The sequence below is a fragment of the Oryctolagus cuniculus genome, chromosome 6, assembly GCF_051225735.1.
Source record: "Oryctolagus cuniculus isolate XC-2025 breed Fujian yellow rabbit chromosome 6, ASM5122573v1, whole genome shotgun sequence".
Taxonomy (NCBI): domain Eukaryota; kingdom Metazoa; phylum Chordata; class Mammalia; order Lagomorpha; family Leporidae; genus Oryctolagus; species Oryctolagus cuniculus.
Window position 1 is genome coordinate 33,654,650 of NC_142872.1, and position 27,645 is coordinate 33,682,294.

At 37.7% G+C, this 27,645-nt stretch overlaps 1 long non-coding RNA gene across 9 annotated transcripts in view; it reads right to left on the reverse strand.

Moving 5' to 3' along the window:
* LOC149126095 (uncharacterized) overlaps nucleotides 1-27,645 on the reverse strand; it is a 224,054-nt gene that overhangs the window by 94,749 nt on the left and 101,660 nt on the right. For all 9 annotated transcript variants that reach the window (XR_016235347.1, XR_016235350.1, XR_016235348.1 and 6 more), the window contains exon 3: nucleotides 554-656. This is a non-coding gene — a long non-coding RNA (uncharacterized LOC149126095). The remainder of the gene's footprint in view (nucleotides 1-553; nucleotides 657-27,645) is intronic.

Below are 27,645 nucleotides of genomic sequence, written 5' to 3' on the forward strand. Positions count from 1 at the left end.
TAGCACCAGTTTGATTCATGGCTGCTCCACTTCCAATCCAGTTCCTGGTTAATGCATCTGGACAAGTAGCAGAAGATGGCCCAAGTGCTTGGGCCCCTGCCACACACCTGGGAGACTTGGATGTAGTTCCAGGCTTAGGCCTGGCCCAGCCCCAGCCATTACAACCATCTGGGGAGTGAACCAGAGAAAGAAAGATCTCTCCCTCTTCAACTATGCCTTCCAAATAAATAATATTAAAAGGGGGGGGGGGACTGGACTTTATAAAAAAGGCTACATTCCAACTCTCATTCTCCAACCCAGATGCCAAACTGTGACTGAAAAAACCAATCCAGCCCAACATGTGCTTTTGTAATTAAAATCTTAAATGGGGTACAGCCACACCCATTCCTGTATATTTTATCTGTATCTGATTTCAAACTACAGTGCAGTGTTGAATAGTTGTGACAGAATGCATATACTCCAGGAAATAAAATATTTACTATCTGGGCCTTTATAGTAAAAAATGGCAGACCATATTCTAATCTAATAATAGTGATAAGTCTTTTTTACTTACTTTTCCTCGGCTTCTTGCTTCTCTTGCACTTTGCTATGGGGCATTGAATACTGCAGCCATCCAGTGGACTATGTGCCCCACATGCGACTTTGCTCACAAACTCCTGGAAGGAAAGAAAGTAGACACAGTTGGTAGAGTGAACAGACACTAGAAGTTGACTGTGTGCTTTGCCTCCTAACTCTATCATTAGCCAGCTCCAAGATTTAGACACAGTTATTTAAACTGTTAACATGTTCTTCATTGATTTTCATCTCAATGAATAAAGTAGATCGTATTATTACACACCTCATAGCTGAGAAAACTGAAGCTTAGTCTCAACATTTGCATTTGAATTCAAGGCAATCTGGCATCAGAGCACAAAGTCTTAAATGATACTTTACTCTCATTGTGAAGCAAAAATGATACAAAGACATTAAATGCTACCTGAAAAAGTAAACACAATGCCAGTATTAGGCACACATTGTGGTCATTCCTATGTAATTAGTATTTTTCTACACAATACAATCAAGGAAGTCCCACATGTTGGGATTTATTCCAAATAAAATTAGCATTGTTCATGATTGCTTAATCAAGTATTGATCATGGTAATGATAATTACAGCAACTTGCCTCCAGATTACACTCTTCCTTACTGACCTGATTTGGTTTTGTAATTTTCAAGTTGGTTTGACATCTCTGTCTGAGTCCCTTCTTCCCTGCATGAATTGGGCTTATTTCACTGAGTATTTGAAAACCACATAATCTTGCTTATATTGTTTTAAATTGCGTTTTTACCTGGGCATTCTCACAGCAATGGGATTACACTACTTGGAGCAATCATTTATAAAAAAGATGGAAGAGAAGCTCCCAAATTATATTTACCTACTAGAAAAGAATTAGCTCATTCCCATCCCCTTGCATCACCATTTGTGAATAATAAGTGCCTGGCTTTTCAAGATATTTTAACTTAATGAATTGTAGTATTTGGGGTACTGTAGTTCATACTGGAAATAAGTTATTTGGCACTTTTATCAGTGTATTTCCTCTTGTGTGACTAGGAGTAGTTTCCCTTAATTATAATATGAGAACACACCTGAGGTTGAAGCTATACAATACTTGCCTCTTGCCAGAAATCATCCCCAAAATGAAAAACGGAAAAGGACTATACAGTGCCTAATCATTTCTATCCACTTTCTAAAACAAGGTGTTTCTAGAGGACTGTCTTCTATTTCTTCCAGAACAAAAGAAGCTACCAGTTCATTGGCAAAACAGACTGGCTGAGTATGTGAAAACATTGAACAAATTGAACAACTTTTAAAGCTTTCAACTTTCATTGTTGGTCAAGGAGTTGCAATCCAAGGTTGAATCACCATTATGTCAAACATTTCGAAAAAAAGAAAAGAATACAAAGTATACCTAAACAAATATATTTTCAGCTGGATATTATGCTTGCATGTCTTAGTATTTAGCAAAAGACTTAAAGGCATGACTATGCAAACTTATGGAGCTGTTTGCTTTGTTGCCTCCTTGTGGAGACAGCATCAATGAAATTTTATCTATTTTTCAAGTTAACAAGATAAGTATACTTCCTCTAGGACTTCCCTTCCTACTCTAGGATCAGGACAGTGCTTCCAGAGATATTTGGGGGGGCCAAAGGCCTTTCTTTCTTTGGTAACTTTCTTCCAAGAAATTCTTATTACATAATTTTTTTAAAACTACTGTTTCATATGTATTGCCTAGTCTTCTAATTGTTTATTATGTGAATATTTTTAAAAAGCAACTTAATATTTTATCCCCTATAAACATAGATGCAAAAGTATTTCTTTAAAAGTTAGCAAATCAAGTTACCAGTAAGTATAAAGGGTATTGTATCATAGTCAAGAAAAAAATTATCCCAAGAATGCAAGGTTGGTTTAACAAAAATTAATTCTGTAGTTGACTGTATTAAGGGAATGATAGAGTGAAAGCTTGTAATATAAATCACTAACCTCTCATGATAAAAATAAAATGAGCTAATTAGGAATAAAAAAGGAACTTCCTCAGTTTGATAAAAGTAATCCAAAAAACACTTTAGTACTATACTTATTGATGAAAACAAGAGAAATTGGCAATACCCACTAGTTTTACCTAAACTCTGTTGGAAATCCTAGCCAAAAACAATATATATTATACATATATATGAAAAAGCTATATAATTTAAAACATATATGGCACAAAATAATTTAAAAATCTATTTGTAGTTTTTTACATATGTCTTTTCCACATATTATGAAAAAAAATTTGTTCCACACAATCTGTTTTGTACCAAAATAAATCCTACTTTAAATTCCATTTTCCATGAAAGTTTTTGATATATGCTCATGTAATTTGTAATTTCCAAGTTGATTGGGCATCTGCATCTCTGTGCTCTACTGTCAGCCTCTTCTTCCCTACCTGACTCGTGCTTATATGTGGTATAGAGACTGCAAAACAAGGGGAAGGGTATTGATCTACTAACAACATGATTGTGCACATAAAAACTACTCAGGAAATTGTCAGACTGATAAAACTATTAAGTGAATTTAGCAATATCTCAGGTGACAAGTTCTATTCTATTCCATATACAGTAGAGAAAAAACTGGAAAAGCATTTTAAATAGCATTAGTTCAAAAAGACTTTACAAACTTTACTTCACACAAGGATATATATATATATTATATATACTGTATATAATATACTTCACACATAATCAAAATTCAATAATTTTAGGGAAATTTAAACAAAGTATGTGTGACTTACTCATTGAACTACAGAACACAGAAATTGAAGGAGAACATGCTTTTGAATTCCAGAATTCTATTTCTCATGAATTCGAATTTTCATTGCTTTTGTAAGTTCTTGAAGCATTTGTTTATAGATTCAATTCAATCTCAATCAAAATGCCAGCCAGGACTTTGAGAGATTGACAACTGGATCTCACATTCATATGGAATGTTAAAGATTTCAGAAATGCCAAAATAAATTTGAATAATTATAGCATCATTAGATTAGTCATATGACTTGATGTCAATATTTGGAAAAAAGATACTGTGAATAAATACAGTGACGTTTTGACATATGTTACACATACTGGCCCAGAAATAGACTCACAAGTTGGAGAGCAAATTGGCTTCGACAGTGCTGCCAAATTACTTCAATACTGGAAGGAAAAATAGTGATGAAACAACTAGATACTCTCAATCTAAATAATGAACCTCAAAGCCTGACTTCACATCATATGTAAAATTTTGCCAAGTATCATGGTCTTAAGGATATAATATGAAAAACTCCTAGAAAAAAACCTTAGAAAAAAAAAATCTTGGTAATTTTCCTGTGTTAAATAGGATACAAAGGACTAAATTCTAATTTAAAAAAATGGATAAATTTAATTTATCGAAATTAAAAAGTTCTCTTCAATACATACCATTAAGAAATATTGTTGCCAGTTTCTTGTAAACACATCTATGTCACGTGACTGAGTAAATGTGGTGATTACTCCAGAGAAATAAAAAGCCAGGTTCACATACAGACTGGAACACAAAGGTTCTTTGTAGCTTTGTTTCTAATCACTAACGCATGGAAACAATCTGAATATATCAGCAGCTTAGTGAATAAATCAGTTGATTATCCACATAACCAAATAACACTCGGCAATGAAAACATTAGAGAATATGAAAACTTAGTAGAGCTCAAAAATATTATTCTGAGCAAAACAAGCCAGACACAAAAGAATAATATTTCATGAACTTGGAATTCTACAAAAAATACATTTAATCCATTGTGCAAGAAATAAAAAAAAAGATTTCTTCCTTCAGACTAGGAATGGCAGGCTTTAATAGGTGTTAGTAACAATGTGTTATGGAATAATGGAAATATTTTATATATTAGTCATGATGGAAACCAGATACATACACATACATCAAAATTCATCAAACCGGGCCGGTGCCGCGGCTCACTAGGCTAATCCTCCCCCTGCAGCGCTGGCACACGGGGTTCTAGTCCCGGTTGGGGTGCCGGATTCTGTCCCGGTCACTCCTCTTCCTGTCCAGCTCTCTGCTCTGGCCCGGGAGTGCAGTGGAGGATGGCCCAAGTCCTTGGGCTCTGCACCCGCAAGGGAGACCAGGAAAAACACCTGGCTCTGGGCTTTGGATCAGCCCGGTGCGCCGGCCACAGCATGCCAGCCGCAGTGGCCAATGGGGGGTGAACCAAAGGAAAAAGGAAGACCTTCCTCTCTCTCTCTCTCTCTCTCTCTCTCTGTCACTTTGCCTGTCAAAAAAAAAAAAAAAATTTCATCAAACCAAAATGTGCACTTAAAACAGCCACATCCTTTCTAAGTGCATAAGTTAGAGCATCAAAAACATTTTTAGAAGCAAATTCTTCACTGGTTTTCCATCTCACAAAAATTAATACCATGGCAATGGCCTTCACTACCTTTTGGATATGGCTTAACTGTGTCCTCTCAAAGGTTCGCCTAACCAGCGACATCATCCGCAGTGTGGAGGTACTGAAGGTGCTTTGAAACCAGTAAGAGCTGAGGTCTGGTGGGAGTTCCTTATGTTACCAGATGTTCCCATAAGATCCCTTAATAGTTATAATGAGAGAATTAGAAGAAAAGCAAAAAGGCTGTCTCTTCCCTCTGTCTGCTTCCTGGCTTAAGATATGACCACTTGCTGCAGCATGTACCACCGCTGCTGCCGACCCTGTCTACCGTGTATGATGAGGCCCTTACCAGAAACGAGCTGACGCAGGTGCAATGCCCTTGAATCTCTCAAACTGTGAGCATAACCCTATTTTCTTCTTAAGTAGTCTGTCCCAGGTATTTGATTATTGTGATGAAAAGCTGAACAGTACAGTCTTCAAATTATTACACATCTGTCCCTCTTCACTTCATCGACCTTATCTCATGCTGGTCTCCCTGTGCCTAATTCTTGCCCTCTTGCCATTTCTTTAATATGTGTTTTCCCTCTAAGTTTTTGCTCCTATTCTTTTCTCTCTGGAATACTCCACACAGGCATCTACATGGTTTCCATTCTCATCTCCTTCAGGTCTTTGCTCAAATATATCTTTCCTAATGAGGATTTTTCTGATTGCCTTCATTTAAAATTGCAATCCTTTCCACACCACATACACAATCACAAGTTCTATTCCTTCTTTCCTACTTTATTTTTTTCCAAAACTGTCATCACCAGCTGACATAAAACATGTCTATCTTATTTGTCTGCCATTATGGATTAGAAAGCCAATGAAGGTAAGAATTTTGTTTTGCTAAGTTCTGTTCCTCACCACTAACCTGTCATAGATGAGGTTCTGACTATGATATTTAGTTGATGAATACAAACATAATGCATGCAAGAACCTAGCCAAAGCTTTGCAGAATTAAAACTGCATTCATTACTTTTTTAGGAAGCATTAAGATGATAGATAATTAGAGAAACACTTTGAGTCTGCATTATGGCAAGGTTTAACTGGAAGCAAACCATCCTCATAGTCAAGAAAAATATTTGATAAAAGCTTGGTTTAGGAAACTAGCACTGAGAAGTTATTTAAGTATATATGCAATTTAAATATTTTTGACTAACATGTAACCCATTTTTGTGGGATAGAGGATATTTCAAAACATACACACAACATAAACCAATCATAGCAAGCAAGTAGCATTTCCATTTCCTTAGTTTTTCTTTGTATTGGGAGCCCACCAATCCCTCTCTTCCAGTTGTTTATAACAAATATATTATGAGCTATAGACATATTCCTGTTCTGTAGGATCCCAATCAATCAGTCTCTCTCACTTCCCCATGCTTTACCTTTCAAATACATAAAGAAATCTTTTTTAAAAGAGAACTTAACACCATATAGATAAAATCCATTTGGCAGGTTGAAGGAAGACACAGAGGTAAGAAGACAAATTAATTATAGCCAACTAAACCAAAAAGTGAAGTATCTTATCCATTTTGCACTCCCCAGAATTCTCTCAAACTGCACTTGGAGTAATCCCAACCTCCCTGCCACCCCCCCCCCCCCAAGGCCTAACACCTACTGAACTGTTCTCTGTCTCTATAGGACCACCTTCTCCAGAACACCATGTAAGAGGAATCACGGAGTATACAATTTTTTCAGTTTGACTTCCTTCACTTGGAATTATGCATTTAAGCACCATTCTCCTTGTTGTGGGTTTTAGCACTTTGTTCTACTTTGTGACTGAGTAGTATGCTCTAGAATTCAGGGACCACGGTTTACTCATCCATTCTCCAGAATTTGTGTTTCCACCCTCTAGTGGTTAGCAATTACAAGTGAAACTTCTCAGATCATTATTTCATGTTTGTGTATTTATTAATCTGGTTTTCATTTGTGTCAGGTAAATACTAAGAATGGGTTTTCTAGAAATGTATAGGAATGAAATGGTTATTTTGGGATATGATTGTCTTTTTTAGCCCTTGTTTATACTCCTGTAGAACTGTGGTCTTCCTATTTATTACATGTTGAACATCATGATCAATGGTGAATTAAGCCTATGAATATTGAGTGGATCAAAATTATGGCTTTGCAAAAACTGCTTAAGAGAGGGGAGGAATGGAGGCAGAGGTGTTGGGAGAGGGAGTCCGGGAATGAAGGAAGTGTGGTTGTCTTCTTAGAACTGTACCTATGGAAAGCATAAAATCTGTCCTTTTTATATGAATAAAATAGATTTTTTTAAAAAAAGAATGGGGGATTTTACTTTCTAAAATCCCATACAATTAGGCATTAAACTGTAGCAGAAAAGTGTATATTAATTAATATCACATATATGAAGAACATACCACATACAAACTATTAAAGCTACCACAGTTGTTGGTGTTGTGACACAGTTGGTTAACCACCACTTGCAATGTTGGCATCCATACTGGAGCACTGGTTCAAGTTCTGGCTCCATCATTTCCAATGAAGCTCCCTGATTAATGCACCTGTCAAAGTAGAAGGTTGTGCAAGTATCTGGGCCCCTGGCACCCAAGGGAGGGACCAAGCTAGAGTTTCTGGCTTTGAGCTCCAGCCTGACCCAACCGTGACCATTGTGGCCATTTGGGGAGGAAACCAGCAGCTGGAAGATCTCTTTATCTCAGTGTATATCCATCTCTTTCTGCCACTCTTCCTTTCAGATAAAATAAATCTTTATTGTAAGAAGCTGTCATGACGAATGAACCAGGAAAAATCCCATTGTCTGTGAAATAGAGAGACCTACTCTATTCCAGGTACTTTTATATGCACTGGCAATAAATCTAATGGCAAAATATAATATCTTTCTATTCTTTATGCAAATTAATAACCAAAATGAACCAAGTACTAATAAGTACAAAAAAAAAACAATAAAATGAAAAAAATGTAAAAAATGAGTGCTGTGAATGAGGATGACTCTGGAGACAATGATCAGTAGTTTTTTTTTTCTGAAAAAGCAGAATTAGACCGATGTTAGAAATAAAACAAAGAGCCATCATCTTATAGGGGACCAAGGACATTTAGGGCAGTCCTTAATGTAAAACTGGCAATGGGTATTCAATGAGAATAACTGACTGAGAAACTTTATAAAAATCAATACTCTAGACTTTTAACCTATGTTTAAAATTATTATACATTTACCACTTGAAGAGAACACCTAAAAGTCTACTGAAACTGTTGACCTGTAAAATATACAGTGAAAACCAGACCTTATAAGGAAGATCGTCCATGTATGAATCTAAGTGTCAGGTCTATCATGGCACAGTGATCACCACTGCTCTTCCAAGTTAGAAATAAATTAAAGGCAAACAAGTAAGTAGGAGTGAGCTCACTACATGCTGTCTGCACATACAGTGGGTATAATTTAACAGTGATGCCTCAGTGCCTTCCAAAATGGCATCTCACTTACTCTAAGAAAAAAAAATGGGATAGCAAGCCAGAGGTCTAAGGCAGCATGTCAAGATACTTTATAGAGCCAAAGAAAGCTATAAAACAAAGCAACGCAACAACCAAAAATTCTCTGACAGCTCAAAGAAATGGTCTGTTTCAAGTTATATTTTTTCTGGTTCCATGATTCAGTGCCTTTCCTCCCCAAATTGAATATTTGCTCTGAGGTATTAAAGCCTCATGGATATGTTTATGGAATCTTCATTTCAGCATCACTTTATTCAAAACGTCATGATCTTTCTTTATGTCTAAGCATGCTCTTTACATAGGTTTGGCGATTGTTGATTAACTTTACAAGAGTAAATTAGCAAACTCCACATGAGAATTGACTTTGGATCAGTCTCATTATCTGAATCCTTAGGGGCATAGGTGACCACACATCAAAACACTGGATCTAAATCTAATATTTTGTTCTGCAGTTTTATCTACTTGTTATCAGAATGTGCATCCTGTCTGATGTATACTCATACTTCAGTGTTGGAAGCCATCTAAAAACAAGGAGAGTCAGGAATTGTGAGGGAACAGGTCATGCAGTTTAAGGAAAGCCTGGAATTCTAGACTACTGGCTTTGGCCTGACCAAGCCCTGCTGTTGTGAGCATTTGGGGAGTGAACCAATGCATGGAAGATCACTCTTACCCTACCTTTCAAGGAAATTAAACCAACAAACATTTTTAAATTTTTAAAATAACTAAGTAATGAAAAAAAGAGTGTGGGTGTAGGACTTAGGCTAAGGACTATGCTCAAACTTATGGATGTTGGCAGTGTATTTATAGAGTTGAGAAGATAACTGAAGGGGGTTTTAGACTAATGGCTATTATGATAGAATGCTTCATTTGATCAATCATTTAACATGAAAATGATGATATAGAAATGGATGCTAGAGACTTGGTTCAAATGAGATGGACTGAAGGTACATATTAATGCCTATTATCTTCTCAAAAACAGCAGAGAGAAAAGAAGTAAAGAAAATAGAGAGTATACACTTGGACTTACCCCTAAGGGTAAAGCTAGAAACGTGGCATGGGACTCCAAATCCCATTAAGTTAGCAGGTACCAATGCCATCTTACTAGTTAAAGTGATCAGTTGAAGTTCATAATTGATTATAAACATAGGATTAAGTGTCAAAGGGATCACATAAATAAGACCAGTGTATGCTAATAATAATTGATAGAATTAAAAAGGAGAGAACAAACTAACATGGGAAGTGGGATACACAGCAGAAGAATGGCAAGTGCCCTAAACTGCACTCTGGCCTCAGACACAGCCCTTAAGGCATCCGGATCTGGCTAAAAAGCTCATGAGAATTTCTCAGGCGTGGAAAGCCAAGATACTGTGGCAAAAAATGATCTAAATGAAAGACCTCTGTGAGTGAGATCCCAGTGGAAATAACAGGCCATCAAAGAAGGAGCTACCTTTCTCTGAAGGGAGGAGAGAACTTCTACTTTGACTATGGCTTTGTATAAATAACGTCATAGTTTGTGAACTCAAGAGGCTTCCATAGCCTTGGAAGCTCATGCCAAGAGCCTCGGGTGATTACTGACATCGTACATAAGAGTGTCATTTGTTAAATCAACAACAGGAGTCACTGTGCACTTACTCCCCATGTAGGATCTCTGTCCTTAATGTGTTGTACTATGTGAATTAATGGTAAAACTAGCCTTAAAACAGTACTTTATACTTTGTGTATCTGTGTGGGTACAAACTGTTGAAATCTTTACTTAGTATATGCTAAGTTGATTGTCTCTATATAAAGATAATTAAAAATGAATCTTAATGAAGATGGGATGGGAGAGAGAGTAGGAGATGGGATGGTTTGCCGGTAGGAGGGTGGGTATGGGGGGAAAAACCACTATAATCCAAAAGTTGTACTTTTGAAATTTATATTTATTAAATAAAGTTTTCTAAAAATTAATAAAAATTATTTTTAAAAATAAATTAAAATAAAACAAAAAAGAATTTTAAAAAAGATAGTATAAGTGTACCAAAAAAGGAGGGGGAGTGACAGAGAATACCCAAATGGAAGATGTCAACACCCTAAAGGGAAAGAAATACATGAAAGAATGGCAGTGACCTATCAATGCAAATGAAGCTGAACCTCACCTGCCCAACATGGAATAGTCAATGAGGAATAAACCAGAATTTGCTAAGCAATTCAGAAACATTCAGAATTTAGAGCTGTTGTTCTAAAGGAAATAGAGCAGGGAGAAGATGAATAGAGAAGACTTTATTACACACTGTGTAAGACACAAGTGCATCTCACCTTATATTAGAGCTCCTTTTTCCTTTTTTCTTTGCCCATATGATCACATTATGCTCATCTTCAGAAGTTAAGAAGTTCAGTTAATGGGGAAATTGAGCCAGACAGCCTCATAACAAACGGTAAAACTACACCTTTCTGTTATATTTATCTGCTCAGCACCATATTCATGACTGCTGATTATAATACCATGTAGATGAACCATCTGTTCATAGACATGATTATGAACACAAATCCCCTAGGGCTTGAAGTATTAGCTCATCATTTAGTCCTAGAACAAGTTTTCTCTGATATACATGTTATAGACTGTATCAATTTCTGTTTTCCCCAGGATAAGCACTTACCTCTTGGGGTAACTAGAATGTCAACAAGTATTGGTAAAGTGTATTGCAAATGCTACAAAATTACTTGTATTCATTCTTTGTTCCAAATCTTCTGTCCTATTATGGACATATTTTTTAATTTACACAATGCTTATACAGTACTACATGCTTAATTTTTCTAGGGATAGTTCTGTTTGTTAATCCCTGAAATTTGGAAAGAACTGGCTGAATTACGCCACTTCCAAGAAATGAAGATCAGACCTCAATTTTGATAATCTGTTCCCTTGGACAGAACAGATGTTTACTGATACTTATACTTCACAAGCTAAGCTAATCAAAATCAATGCATGAAATCTACAGGAACTATTAAGAAAAAAAAAATGTCTTTTTCACAGGGATTGTTTGAAAGTGAAAGGTAAGCCTGAAGATATTGATGACTAGCTTGACTCAGAGGTTTGCCTAAAAGTGAGGCCAACACCAAAGAGCTGGGAGATGGATTTTGACTGAGTTCAAATAGTACTGTGGAGCATTTTGATCCACCTATGCCTGAAATTTTCCGTTGACCACTTTTTTTTCCCCTAATTTGCATTTACATTCCAAATATGATCTTATGACTCAATCATAATTTGTATCAGTGCATCCATTCAAGATGTGTTTCTCTTTTAAATTTTAGCATGTCATTGCACATTTTCCATTTTGTTTTTACTGAAGTCAGTATTTTGTCCAGAAATTATTCATCATTTTTAAAATTCCTGATTTGATATATATGTTGTATACCTTTGTTGAAATGTCACACCATAATCCCAAAATAAGCACACTTAAAAATAAAGTTTTTAAACATTTTAGGAAGACAGAGTGCTAACTAATCGGATCTACTCTGCACACAATGGTTCCATGTGTTGTGTTATCACACTGTACCCCATAAATGTCAACAAGGAATTATAGAAAAAACTATAAGAATAATATAAAAATTTATTTTTCCATAGAACTATACATACCATTTGATGTAATTAGCAAGGAAAAGGAAAATTTCTTCTTTGACAAATCTTGGCTGTGTGATTTGGGGACAATAGTAAGGAAGGTAGGAAGAAATTGTCCTGTGCCCTGCCACTCACAGTTTTATCTGAGAGACAATTCCACTGTAACCCATGCACTTTTACTACAGCCTGGGGAGCTGACTGGGGTCTGAGCGAGCAACTGCCAGGCTTGGAGCAGGGATGCTGCATGTCTTCCCTCCGCACTCCTGCAGAGAGCTATACCAATCAGCACAAAGTCATGCGTGCACCTCTATTCTGCACCTACCAGCATCATAGTCAGAACAATGTGTATGGCAAAGGACAGATCCCTGCTTCCTGCAATTGTGGGAGTTTTGGAGCATTAACCCCACAGGTACATTCATACACTCTACATGAACCAGTGAATTCACCTTGGCTGCTGGGAGCTAAACCAGAAACAGCCCATAAAAAAATAATCCACTGCTTTTCCCAACTCAAAGTACTTGGATTTGAGACCTGGCTTTGGCTCCTGATTTCAGCTTCCTAATAATTCCTACTCTGGGAGCAAAAAGGTGATGGCTCAAGTAGTTGGATTCCTGCCACCCACATGGGAGACCTGCATTGATTTCCTGGTTCCTGGCTTCCAGCTTCCAACTGGCCTAGTCCTGGCCATTGTGGGAATCTGGAGAGTGAACCAGCAGACAGGAGCTCTCAATTTGTCTCTCTGCCTGTCAAATAACTACCTTTAAAAAATTATTCTTAATAGAATCAAGTGTTCACAGCTTGGGCAGAACACACTTCAAAGGAAAAGTACTTTTAGCTTATTTTAAACTAGGAAATGAGGTAGATGTTTGGCCTAGCCATTGGGTTGCATTTGGGATCCTGCAATCTATATTGGGGTGCCTAGATTATAGTCCTGACTTCATTATGATTCCAAACCTGGGGGCTAACAAGTGAGTTGACTCAAGTAGTCAAGTTCCTGCCAACTATATAGGAGATCCAGGTGGGGATACATGGTCCTGGCTTTAGTATCCTGGCTGTTATGAGTACCTGGGGAGCAAACTAGCAGGTGGAAGATCTTTGCCTCTCTCTGCCTTTTGAATAAAATGAAAATAAATAAAAATGTAATCTTGGGGAATAGTGATGAGTTACAACACCTCTATATGCTACAACATGACTATAATAGTTAAAAATTTCTCAATGTCACTGCAATCTACCACATAGATCCAGGGAAGAACCTACCTACATTCCACATCTCTGGACTCCTATCCTCTAGAGAAAAATCTCCTGTATATGCTGTAGTCATCCTGTAGGATTGGAGCATTCAATTCACATCCCCTAGTCCTAGTCCTCGGTAGGTTGGCGTTAAAAGCCAAAGTTCCAGTTGAATTCTCCTAGCAGGACCAGAGGTCCATCTTCATCACACAGTCCTAGAAACACAGCATTTGGTGCCACAAGTCCCAACATCACTGCGGCTTGCCAGATGGCAAAGGGGTAGCTACCTTTGTCTTCCCTGGCACCAAGAACAAGACCCTAGCTATCACAATCATCAAGAAAACTGATACCAAACTCTGGACTAAAGACACACAGCCTAGGAAACTAATCTCATCTCAAAGCCACACTGTTAACCCTACAGCAGACTGGAACACTGTGTCACTTACAGACACAACTGACATTGATTAAGACAAAAGAAATCACTCAGCGACTACACTCCTGTGCTCATCTAAAACCAAAGCCAAAGCAACAAGCCAAGGGATACTCTGCATTCCAGCTAAATCATAAACTCTTTTCCCATAAAACCTACTTCATAAACAAGAAGGGATGATTTCACGTGGTGCACAGGTATCAATTCAGGTACACAGGAGACATGAAGAAGTAAAATAGTAAGACACTGCCAAAAGAACACAATACTCCTCCAGAATTAGATTACAAAATGAATAATATCTATGTAATGATATAGAATTCAAAATAATGATTGTAAGGAAATTCAATGATATACAAGAGAGCAGAGATAGATTAAAGAAATGAGGTAATCAATGAGTGACATTAAGAAGAACGAAATAGAAATTGTGGAGTTAAATTCTTCAATTAGTAAAATAAAAAATAATATTGAGGGCTTTAACAGCAGAATAGACCAAGTGGAGGAAAGAATTCCTGACCTCAAGGACAAGAATTTTGAAGTAACCAAATGAGACAAAAATAAAGAGAAAGGAATTCAAAAGAATGAAGAAAGTCTACATAAAATATTGTATACCATTAAATGATAAAATATTTGCATCATAGGTATTGCTGAAGGAGAAGAAAAGGAAAATGGTGTTGAAAACCTACTAAATTAAATAGTTGAAAATTTCTCAGATCTTGAAAGAGACATGGACATCCAGATGTAAGAAGTTTAAAGAACCCTAAGCAGAGTCAACCAAAAAACATCTTCTCCAAGGTATCCTGTAATCAAATCGTCAAAAGTTAAAGCCAAGAGGAAAAATTATACAGACAGCAAAGAATCAAGTTACATATAAAGGAAACCCTATTAGATTAGCATCAGACTTGTAGCAGAAACCCTACAGGCCAGAATAGAGTGGAATGATATACTAAAGGTCTGAAATGAAAAGAAAAAAAAAACTCCCAACAAAGAATATCATATCCAGCAAAGCCATCCTATAAAATTGAAAGAGAAATAAAGTATTTCCCAAATAAGCAAAAACACAGAATTCACCACCACCAAATCACCCTTATAAGAAATTCTGAAAGGTACTTTGCTGTAGAAGTAAACATGAAAATATATGACACCACCAAATTCACTAAGAGAGAAAGTGCAATCATTATCCAATCAACAAAATGTCAGGCCTTAGTTTTTATGTATCAATACTAATTTTGATGTAAATAGATTAAATTCTCCAACAAAAACATTTAGTTTCACTGAATGGACAAAATGTCATGACCCCAGTATATGCTGCCCACAAGAAACTCACTTCACAAAGATACAGACTGAAAGTGAAGGGTTGAAAAAAAGATATACCAGGTCAATGGAAACCAAAAAAGAGTAGAAGTAGCTATCCTGGTATCAGATAAAACAGATCTTAAATCAAAAACTGTAAAAAGAGATAAGGATATTGTATTTTGATAAAAGGCTCGCTCAATTGAGCAGGATGACATATAAAAATATATGCATCTAACACAAAACCACCAAGGTATATACAGCATATGTTATCAGATCTAAAATGACCGATAAACTCCAACACAATAATAGTGGGTGACTTCAACACCCCACTCTCATCAACAGACAGAACATACAGACAGAAAATTTACAAAGATATATCAGAGGTGAAATACACTATCAAGAAAATGTACCTAACAGACACTTTACAGGACATTTCATCCAAAAGCTACAAAAACACAATCTTCTCACTAGTACATGGAACATTTTCTAAGATAGACCACATATTGGGCCACAAATTAAGTCCCAAATATTTAAAATGATTAAAATTGTGTCATGTATGTTCTCATGACATAAAGGAATAAAACTAGAAATCAACAAGAACAGTATGATACTCATAAATACTTGGAATTTAAACAACATGCTACTGAATGGTCAATAGGTATTGAAAATTTAAAAAGAAATCAAAAACTTTCTTAAAATACATGAAAATGAAAACACAACATACCAATATATCGAAACCTGTGGTACACAACAAAAGCAGTATTAAGAGGGAAGCTTATACCATTAAGTGCTTACACTAAAAAAAGAGAAATGTCTCAAAGATCTAATGAGCCGGCACTACGGCTCACTAGGCTAATCCTCCGCCTGCGGTGCCGGCATACCAGGTTCTACTCCCAGTCGGGGCACCGAATTCTGTCCCGGTTGTCCCTCTTCCAGGCCAGCTCTCTGCTGTGGCCCGGGAGTGCAGTGGAGGATGGCCCAAGTGCTTGGGCCCTGCACCCGCATGGGAGACCAGGAGAAGCACCTGGCTCCTGGCTTCAGGTCAGCGTGGTGCGCCGGCTGCAGTATGCCAGCTGCGGCGGCCATTGGAGGGTGAACCAATGGAAAAAGGAAGACCTTTCTCTCTCTCTCTCTCTCTCTGTCCACTCTGCCTGTCAAAAAAAAAAAAAAAAAAGATCTAATGATATGTCGTGAGTGCCTACTGTCATGTAGCTCAACAGTAGCAAGTACGATGTACAACTTGTCAGTCATGGGGAAGAAAAGAACATATGAACACAAGACTGTCTTTTTCTAATTTTATTGTTCTCACACCGGGGACACACCAGGGGTTTTATATCACACTACTCATCAGCATGCTCAATGGGGTGAATACACTTATCAGTATCAATATACTTATCAATCTATACTATTTAGTACACTTATCACTAAACTTAACACTACTATTTAATGCGACTTAATTATTTAACTACTTAACTACTTAACTTAACTACTTAACTACTTAACTTAATACATCTACCCAATCTCAACAATATCACTTATCTGCCAGGCAATCAATGTTATTATACCGCAAGTCAAAACAAACACTATTAAAATAATGTTAAGCACTATCACAATGAACAATACAAGCACAGGAAAAGATTCAATACATAACATCATTTTTCTACGTATCAAGGCGAATGTGTTTCTCCTGCTGGGATTGTCCAGTGTCCAGAGTTCAATGTCCCAGCAGGGACAGAACTCGGACCAGTCACTTACAGGCAGGAAGTCGTGGGAAGGTTATCACTCTGGGCAGTAGGCTCAAGGTTCCCAGGTGGATGGCAGGTGAGGAGTTGGAGAGGTCCCCTGCTGAGAGGCCTAGTGCAGCTCTGAGGTCAACTCTGGCAGCAGGCTGATAAGGACTCCAGGCGAGGCGGTGAGGCAGCAGCTCTACTGGTCATTCAGCAGCCAGGCAGCAATGCAGCAGCTCCAGATGGCCTCTTGATCCCGTCGTTGCCTTGTGCGGCATAGCAAAAGCTAGCGGGCTGGCACTTCAATTCCAAGTGCGAGGAGATCCAGAGGTTCGCTCGCACTAGGCCACTCACACAGACAGTGGGGTATTACAGCTCAGGGACAGCTCTGCAGGTCGCTTGTGCAGCTACCTGCTCCGTGCAGAGTAGCAGGCTGCCTCTTCAGCTCCAGATGTGTGGAGATCCAGAGGTTCACACACACCGGGCCTCTTACTTGGCTGCAAGGCTGAAAGTGTTACAGCAACTTTTATTAGACAGGAACAAGACCGGAACAGGACAGCTCATGCGGCTAAAGCAGCCCAAGAACAGTGGCTAGGGCCGCCCAGGAACAGGTGCAGCTCTGAGTGCTGTGGCTTGAACAGGTCAGAACAGGTCAGGATCTCTTCAGTGACAGCTTAGTGACAGTTCAGTGACAGCTCAGCTCAGCTCCACTCTTCTTTCTTCCACTCCCGGTGGTTTACACGCACCAGGCCATGATCCTCGAAAGGATGGAGAGTGACACCAGGGCTCCCCTTTTATTCTCATTTTTTGGCAGCCCTCCAATTTGCCATCATAAAACTTGTGCAATTTTATTGGTTTTTACTTATGTTTGGACGGTCCAGTCAATACTGCTCCCGCCTTACTTATGTTTGAATGGTCCAGTCAGCGTGGGTAGAAGGTTTTTGCCATAGTGCACTGTTACCTGACTGACCAGAGACGTCTGCTTGGTATGATTAGGAGTGTTTCCCTAACAGCCGTTAGGCATTGCCTCAGCTCCTGACTTGTAACTCCACTTTACTTTTATTTTGTGGCTAGTGGTAACTTCTTTACTCAATGTTTTACTGTGGAGTTCCCCCAGTTCATCTCCTTTTCAGGTAAGTGGTGATCCGTGACTCTTTTTAGATTCCTGTGGAATTCTCCACATGATACATCTTGAAGACTTAGAAAAACAGGAACAAGCCAAACCCAAAATTCAGCAGGAAGCAAGAAATAATATGGATCGAGCAGAAATAAATGAAATTGAGAGTAAAAAATAAACATAAAAGAACAAAACAAAGTTTTTTATTGAGAAGATAAACAAAATAGATAAACCTACCTCTAGCCAGATAAAGAAAAAAAGAGAGGAAACTCAAATAAAGAAAATTATGGATGAAAATGAGACATTACAACTGACACCACTGAAATACATAGGATCATAAAAAACTATGATTAAGAACTACATGCTAGTAAACTGGAAAACCTCAAAGAAATGAATAAGTTCCTGAATACATATAACCTACCAAGATTAGATTAGGAAAATATAGACAACCTAAACAGACCCAAAGAAAGCAATGAGAATGAAAAAGTAATCAAAAATCTTCCATCAAGGAAGTCTGGGGCCTGATGGCTTTAGTACTGAATTCTACAAAACACTGAAAGAGGAAGTAACTCCAATGCTTTTCAATCTATTCCAAAACATTGAACAGGATTGAATTCTGCCAAACTCTTTTTATGAGGCAAGCATCACTCTAACACCAAAACCAAAGACATAACAAAAGCAAAGAAAAAAACCTACAGACTTATATCATTAATGAACATAGATGCCAAGATTCTAAACAAAATAGTATCAAATTATATCCAAGATGACAAAAATATGAAACATAACATATATAATACATATATGATATATATGAATGGATAAAAAATATGGTGTATAAATATACAATGGAATGTTCAGCTGTCAAAACAAATTAAATGCTGTAATTTGAAGCAAAATGGTTCCAAACTGCTGGATATCATGTTGAGTGAAATAAGCCACACCCATAAAAACAAAAATGGCATGTTCTCCTTTATGTGAGGAAGCTAAAATAAAAAAAACAGAAATGTCTGTATATCAGTATTGCTACAAATGTAGTTTAGAGAAATTTTATACTTCTGTCAAACTTAAGAATGTACTATAGTTTGAATGATCTGTGATTACCTTATAATTTATTGAATTTGTGTGAAACGGTCATTTTTCTAATCATTTATTTATTGTTTATAGACACTGTCTATGTTTCCACTAAACTAACAAGTAAAAAGCCTAAAGATACTAAACTTCTTATCTGGTGAAGTATTAAGTCTTTTACTGCAAAGTAAATTTAAAGTATGTTATCTTAACAACTAAAAGAAGAAAGGGAGAAGGAAAAATGGTGGGAGAAAGATGAGGAGGGAAGGATGGAGGAAGGAAGCAAATTTCAATATGTTCTTAGAATTGTATCTACAAATGATACTGGATATGTTATAAACTAAAAGAATTAAAATTTAAACACTTTTTAAATGATTTGAGAAAGAGAAATACTTCAAAATAACTTAATTTTCCTCATTACAAAATTTAAACTGTCTATACACACACACACTCAACTTGGTGTGAAACTTTCAGCACAGTTGAAATCTCAGTTATGTCAACTGAACTGTGTGGTCATATTTAATGATTAAGAAATAATTTTAATTAATAACATGTAATTGTCAGGAAGATAATTTTATTTCTTATATAATGAGTTAGGGACAACTTTGCTGACTTTTATGTTGAATACAATGGGAGAATGGAGTCATCTGAATAGAATAGGGACCATTCCAAATGCAAAACTGGACCCTTTATAATGCTGGTCTATTGACATAATTTTATTTACTTAGAATATATATATATATATATATATATATATATATATATATATATATAAAACATGTATCATGATGAGAAACTAGTAACCTCTTTTGCTTCCTTCTAAACCCCACATGGTTCCTTCTAAACCCCACATGCTATATATACCCTGCTACTAATTTAGTTGTTTTCCTGGGTTTCTCACAGATTCTAAAACCAGTTATGTGTTTAGAGCAGATAAATGGAGCCATCAGAAGTAAGAAAACAGGAAACTGGGAGGCCCAAGTTGATTGAAGAGGGTGTGGCCACACTAACTACAGATGTTCTGGGATATGAAAAGAACAAAGGAAGACCACATTTCCAGGGACCTGACTAATGGAAATTTTTGACAAAGAACTGAAAAACAAGGATAACTCTGTGGGACAAGTGGAGAGAAGACAGAGACACCACTGCAGCCAGTCACGTAGCCAGCAATTGGCTATGTGTAGCCATCGTAAGACAAGATAGGAATAAACTACCATGCACACCACTGCTCGCACTTTTAGCTGAGAGGGAATTTTACATTCACCCACTGTTTTTACTCCTGGGGAGCTAACTGGGGTCTGAAAATTGCCAGGCTTCCAGAAGTCAAAAGGGCCTGCTTTTCTTTCCCTCCCCAACTCTTGCAGAGCACCACACTCAGCAGCAAAAAGCTGCACAGTGCTCCTCCATTCCTCCTATCAGTATCAGAATCAGCATCAGGAGGAGATGCCATCTTCTTACAGAGAAATGAGGGGCGACTGCAGGATCCATTGTCACTGGTGATACTGCCTGAGGAAGAACCTTGCGAACCACATGGATTTGAGTGCGGTCTAGAGTGCTACAAGGGGATAGGGTGCCCATCATGAAGCAAAAGCACACTGCCTGCTTCCCATTACCTCAAAAGGGCTCCCACTAAATAGCAGGGAAGAAGCACCATCTTAAAAGCCAAGTACAGGCTGCCACGGTTAGCAGGCCTGTGACTAGAGGATTTTATCTGAGGGATGAATCTGTGGTCCCCACTGACGTTGAGTCTGGCCTGGAGGGTTTGCCGGGGTGAGGTACCCACCTAAGGCTGTGAGACACTTCCCTCCCTCTATATTACAGATGGCTTTACTCAAACTGCCAAGACAGAACACCAAAATGCAGCAAGCTCTGGAAACACCCCAGCTCTCTCCATGCATAGTGCAGCCTCATCAGGCTCAGCATGGATCCCCTGCCCCCTGTGACTGTGGAAGCCCTGTGTGTTATGACTGTGGGGATTCTGTGACTACACAATAGGATGTAGAATATAGCTTGGTGTCTGGGCAATGACTACCGCTGGCTTCAGAGGCTCCGAGTTCCCTGAGTGCCTGGGGTGAGTCACTGCAGAGGATTCTGTGCTCACATTGGAGTCTTCTCAGATCCTTTGTGTGGTTCGTGTGAATCTGTGGGTGGGGTGTGTAGCCACTGTGGGCTTGCTCTTGGCAGTAATCACCATGGCAGAGAGGAGGTGTGACGGTGATCACATCAGCTGACATGATCATACACTCTCCCTCCCCAACACTGACAACAGAGGAGATCTATGATGTCCAAAGTGGGTGTCATCCTGGACGCTAGCACTATTTCCAAGCACCGACCCAGCATACACCTCTTAATACCCACTGAAGGAGCAGATTTTCAACTAAGCCAAAGAGGCATTTTTCAAAGAAAAAAGCCATCAGAGGAGAAAACCCACAGGTAGTTCCAGAAATGCCTAAAAATAAATGGCGAAACATGAGAAACATGAGCAAGAAAGACATTATCACTCCCCCAAAGGAATACAACACTTCAATATTAGAATGTGAAGATGAAGAGACTGATGAAATGCCAGAAAAGGAATTCTGAAGAATGATCATAGGATTATTCAAAGATGATAAGCAAATTCATGAGTAAAAGAAATCCATACATGACATGGATAAAAATTCTCCTGTGAAATAGAGAATTGAAAAAAATTGAAATGAAATAGTAGAAATGAAGTATTCGATATTTCAAAAAGCATACTGGGAAGCCTTAACAGGCACAGTGAGGCAGAAGAGAGAATATCACAGCTAGAAGACAAATCTTTGGAAATAGAACAAAACAAAAAAATAAAAATTAGAAATATTTTAAAAATACTATTGGAGGTTTATGGGATACTATTAAATAACCCAACATACAGATCTTATGGGTTTCTCAAGGTGTGGAAACAGAGAAAGGATTAGAAGACCTATTCAGTGAAATAATAACAGAAAACTACCCTAACTTGGAAAAAGAATGGGACATCCAAGTACAGGAAGCATATAGAGCTCCTAATAGACATGACCAGAAAAAAAATTTGACCATGACATATTGCAATCAAATTTTCTTTTCTTTCCTTTTTTTTTTTTTTTTTTTTTTTTTGACAGGCAGAGTGGACCTCATTCTTTGATAACTATTTCTTTCCACTGGGGTCTCATCCACCAAGGTCCTTCATGTAGGACATTTTCTGCTACAGCGTCTTGGCTTTCCATGCCTGAAATGCTCTCATGGGCTTTTCAGCCAGACCAGAATGCTTTAAGGGCTGATTCTGAGGATAGAGTGCTATTTAAAATGATTGTCACTCTATGAGTCTGCTACGTGGACTGCTTCCCATATTGAAGCATTCACTCCTTTTAAATTCTATCTATTATTACTATACACTTAATCCTATCCATCTGATCACTTTAACACTTAAGATGACATTTGGGGTTCAATGGCAAAAATTTAAAGTGCACCCTTAGAAGTAAGTCGATAGGAATATATGCAGAACTATACAGTTTTACAGTTACAACCTTCATATACTTCATAACTATAACTTCAGGAATGTGGTGACTCTTTACACCGTGCCTACCCTCCTACCCAAACACCCATCTGTCTTCTTCCTCCCTCTCAAATCCCCACTCCTATTTTTACTGAGATCTATTTTCAGTAAGAGTTCACCAAATAGCATAAAAGCAAAACAACAAATACAACTGTTCCTCTACAGTCAACAGAAGGGCTGTTCAAGTCATTGCTTCTCAAAGTGTCAATTTTGTTTCTACTAATTGCCTTTTAGATGCTCTTTTAGTTATCACAGGTCAAGGATAACTTATATTTGTCCCTTTGAGACTGGCTTATTTCATTAAGTATGAGTTTTCCAGATTTATCCATTTTGCTGTAGAAGACCAAATTTCATTTGTCCAACTACTGTGCAGTATTCCCTAGTGTACATATCCCATAATTTCTTTATTCAGTCTTCATCTGAAAGGCATTTGGGATGTTTCCATGTCTTAGCTATTGTGAATTGAGCTGCAATAAAAAATGGGAGTGCAGACAACCCTTTCACATGCTGATTTCATTTTCCTTGGGTAAATTCCCAGGAGTCAGATGGCTGAGTCATACAGTAGGTCTATATTCATATTTCTGAGTTATTTCCATACTGCCTTCCATGGTGTCTTTACCAGTTTACATTCCCATCAACAGTAGATTAGGGTACATTTCCCCCCACATCCTCACCAGGATTTGTTGCTTCTTGATTTCTGTATGAAAGGCATTCTAACTAGAGTGATGTGAAACCTTATTGTCATTTTAATTTGCATTCTCTGAGGGCTACTGATCCTGAGCATTTTTTTCATGTGCCTGTTGGCACTTTGGATTTCTTCTTCTGAAAAATGTCTGTTTAAGTCCTTTGCCCACTTCTCCACTGGGTTGTTTGTTTTGTTGTTGTGGAACTTCTTGATCTCTTTATATACTCTGCTTATTAATACTTTGTCAGTTGCATAGTTTGCAAAAAATTTCTCCCATTCTGTCAGTTGCCTCTTCACTTCCCTGAGTGTTTCTTTTGCAGTACAGAAGCTTCTCAATTTGATATAATACCACTTGTTAATTCTAGTTTGATTGTCTGTCCTCCTGAGGTCTTTTCTTTTAACTTTTATTTAGTAGATATAAATTTCCAAAGTACAGTTTATGGATTACAATGGCTTTTCCCCCCCATAACATCCCATCCACCCACGACCCTCCCATCTCCCACTCCCTCTCCCATTCCATTCACATCAAGATTCATTTTCAATTATCTTTATATACAGAAGATCAGTTTAGTATATATTAAGTAAAGATTTCATCAATTTACACCCACACAGAACACAAAGTACCAAATACTGTTTGAGCAGTAGTCATATCATTAATTTACATTGAACAACACATTAAGGACAGAGATCCTACATGGGGACTAAGTGCACAGTGACTCCTGTTATTGACTTAACAATTGTACACTCTTGTTTAAGGGGTCAGTAATCTCCCTAGGTCCTAGTCATGAGTTGCCAAGGCCATGGAAGCCCCCTGAGCTCACCAACTTTGATCTTATTTCGACAAGGCCATAGTCAAAGTGGAAGTTCTATCCTCCCTTCAGAGAAAGATACCTCCTTCTTTGATGGCCCCATTCTTTCCACTGGGATCTCACTCACAGAGATCTTTCATTTAGGTCATTTTTTTTTTTGTCAGAGTGCCTTGGCGTTCCATGCCTAAAATACTCTCATGGGCTCTTCAGCCATATCCAAATGCCTTAAGGGCTGATTCCGAGGCCAGAGTGCTATTTAGGACAACTGCCATTCTATGAGTCTACTGTGTATCCTGCTTCCCATGTTGGATCGTTCTCTCCCTTTTTCATTCTATCAGTTAGTATTAGTAGACACTAGTCTTGTTTATGGGTTCCCTTTGAATTTTAGACCTATCATTATGGTCTATTGTGACCTGAAATGGATCACTTGGACTAGTGAGGTGGCATTGGTACATGCAACTTTGATGGAATTGCATTGCAATCCCCTGGCACATTTCTAACTCCACCACTCGGGGCAAGAAAGCTTAAGGATGTCCCAAATTGTACATCCCCTCCCTCTCTTATATCCACTCTTACATTTAACAGAGATCACTTTTCAGTTAACTTTAAACACCTAATAATAATTGTGTGTTAATTACATAGCTCAACCAATGGTATTAAGTAAAACAAACAAAAATACTAAAAGGGACATAGTATTAAATTGTACATCAACAGTGATGATAAGGGCTGATCAAGTCATTGTTTCTCATAGTGTCCATTTCACTTCATCAGGTTTCCTTTTTGATGCTCAGTTAGTTGTCACCATTCAGGGAGAACATATGATATTTGTCCCTCTGAGACTTATTTCACTCAGCATGATGTTTTCCAGGTTCATCCATTTTGTTGCAAATGACCAGATTTCATTGTGTTTTACTGCTGTATAGTATTTTATAGAGCACACGTCCCATAATTTCTTTATCCAGTCAACTGTTGATGGGCATTTGGGTTGGTTCCAGGTCTTAGCTATTGTGAATTGAGCTGCAATAAACATTAAGGTGCAGACAGCTTGTTTGTTTGCCAATTTCGTTTCCTTTAAGTAAATTCCAAGGAGTGGGATGGCTGGGTTGAATGGTAGAGTTATATTCAGGTTTCTGAGGAATCTTCAGACTGACTTCCACAGTGGCTTGACCAGTTTGCATTCCCACCAACAGTCGGTTAGTGTCCCTTTTTCCCCACATCCTCTCCAGCATCTGTTATTGGTAGATTTCTGAATGTGAGTCATTCTCACGGGGGTGAGGTGAAACCTCATTGTGGTTTTGATTTTGATTTGCATTTCCCTGATTGCTAGTGATCCTGAACATTTTTTCATGTGTCTGTTGGCCATTTGGATTTCCTCTTTTGAAAAATGTCTATTGAGGTCCTTGGCCCATCTCTTAGGTGGGTTGTTTGTTTTGATGTTGTGGAGTTTCTTGATTCCTTTATAGATTCTGGTTATTAATCCTTTATTGGTTGCATAGTATGCAAATATTTTTTCCCATTCTGTTGGTTGCCTCTTCACTCTCCTGTTTCTTTTGCAGTACAGAAACTTCTCAATTTGATGCAATCCCAATAGTTAATTTTGGCTTTGACTGTGCCTCCAGGGTCTTTTCCAAGAAGTCTTTGCCTGTGCCTATATCTTACAAGGTTTCTCCAATATTCTCTAATAATTTGAAGGTCTTGGATCATAGATTTAGGTCTTTAATCCATGTTGAGTGGATTTTTGTGTAAGGTGAAAGGTAGGGGTCTTGCTTCATGATTCTGCATGTGGAAATCAAATTTTCCCAGCACCATTTATTGAATAGACTGTCCTTACTCCAGGGATTGGTTTTAGATCCTTGATCAAATATAAGTTGGCTGTAGATGTTTGGATTGATTTCTGGTGTTTCTATTCTGTTCCATTGGTCTATCCATCTGTTTCTGTACCAGTACCATGCTGTTTTGATTACAACTGCCCTATAGTATGCCCTGCAATCTGGTATTGTGATGCCTCTGGCTTTGTTTTTGTTGTACAAGATTACTTTAGCTATTTGAGGTCTCTTGTGCCTCCATATGAATTTCAGCATCATTTTTTCTAGATCTGAGAAGAATGTCTTTGCTATTTTGATTGGTATCGCATTGAATCTATCTATAAATTGCTTTTGGGAGAATGGACATTTTGATGATATTGATTCATCCATTCCATGAGCATGAAAATTTTTCTATTTTTTGGTATCCTCTTCTATTTCTTTCTTTAAGATTTTGTAACTTTCATTGTAGAGATCTTTAACGTCCTTGGTTAAGTTTATTCCAAGGTATTTGATTGTTTTTGTGGCTATCGTGAAAGGGATTGATCTTAGAAGTTCTTTCTCAGCCATGGCATTGCCTGTGTGTTCAAAGGCTGTTGATTTTTGTGCATTGATTTTATATCCTGCTACTTTGCTAAAGTCTTCTATGAGTTCCAATAGTCTCTTAGTAGAGTTCTTTGGGTCCCCTAAAATCATATCATCTGCAAAGAGGGATAGTTTGAGTTCTTCCTTCCCAATTTGTATCCCTTTAATTTCTTTTTCTTTCCTAATAGCTCTAGCTAGAACTTCCAGAACTATATTGAATAGCAGTGGTGAGACTGGGCATCCCTGTCTGGTACCAGATCTCAGTGGAAATGCTTCCAACTTTTCAAAATTCCATAGGATGTTAGCTGTGGGTTTTCCATAGATTGCTTTGATTGTATTGAGGAATGTTCCTTCCATACCCAGTTTGCTTAGAGTTTTCATCATGAAAGGGTGTTGTATTTTATCAAATGCTTTCTCTGCATCTATTGAGATAATCATATGGTTTTTCTTCTGCAGTCTATTAAAGTGGTGTATCATATTGATTGTTTTACAAACACTGAACCATCCCTGCATACCCGGGATAAATCCCACTTGGTCTGGGTGGATGATCTTTCTGATGTGTTATTGCATTCTATTGGCCAGAATTTTATTGAGGATTTTTGCATCTATGTTCATCAGGGATATTGGTCTGTAATTCTCTTTCAATGCTGCATCTTTTTCTGGCTTAGGAATTAAGGTGATGCTGGCTTCATAAAAAGAATTTGGGAGGATTCCATCTTTTTTGATTGTTCTGAATAGTTTGAGAAGAATTGGAGTTAGTTCTTTAAATGTCTGATAGAATTCAGCAGTGATCCATCTGTTCTTGGGATTTTCCTTGTTGAGAGGGCCTTTATTACTGTTTCAATTTCTGACTCAGTTATGGGTCTGTTTAGGTTTTTTATGTCTTCCTGGTTCAATTTAGGTAGGTTGTATGTGTCTAGGAATCCATGCATTTCTAATATATTGCCCTGTTTGCTGGCATACAAGTCCTTGTAGTAATTTCTGATGATTCTTTTTATTTCTGTAGCATCTGTTATGTTTCTTTTTTCATCTCTGATTTTACTGATTTGATTCTTTTCTCTTCTGTTTTTAGTTAGTTGGGCCAATGGAGTGTCAATTTTTTTTTTTTTTTCAAAAACCAGCTCCTCATTTGGCTGATTTTTTTGTAATTTTTTTATTCAACCCTATTGATTTCTTCTCTGATTTTAATTATTTCTCTTCTCCTTCTAGATTTGGGTCTTGTTTGCCACATTTTTCTAGATCCTTGAGATGCATTGATAGCTCATTTGTCTGATGCCTTTCCAATTTCTTGATGTTGGTACCTATTGCTATAAATTTA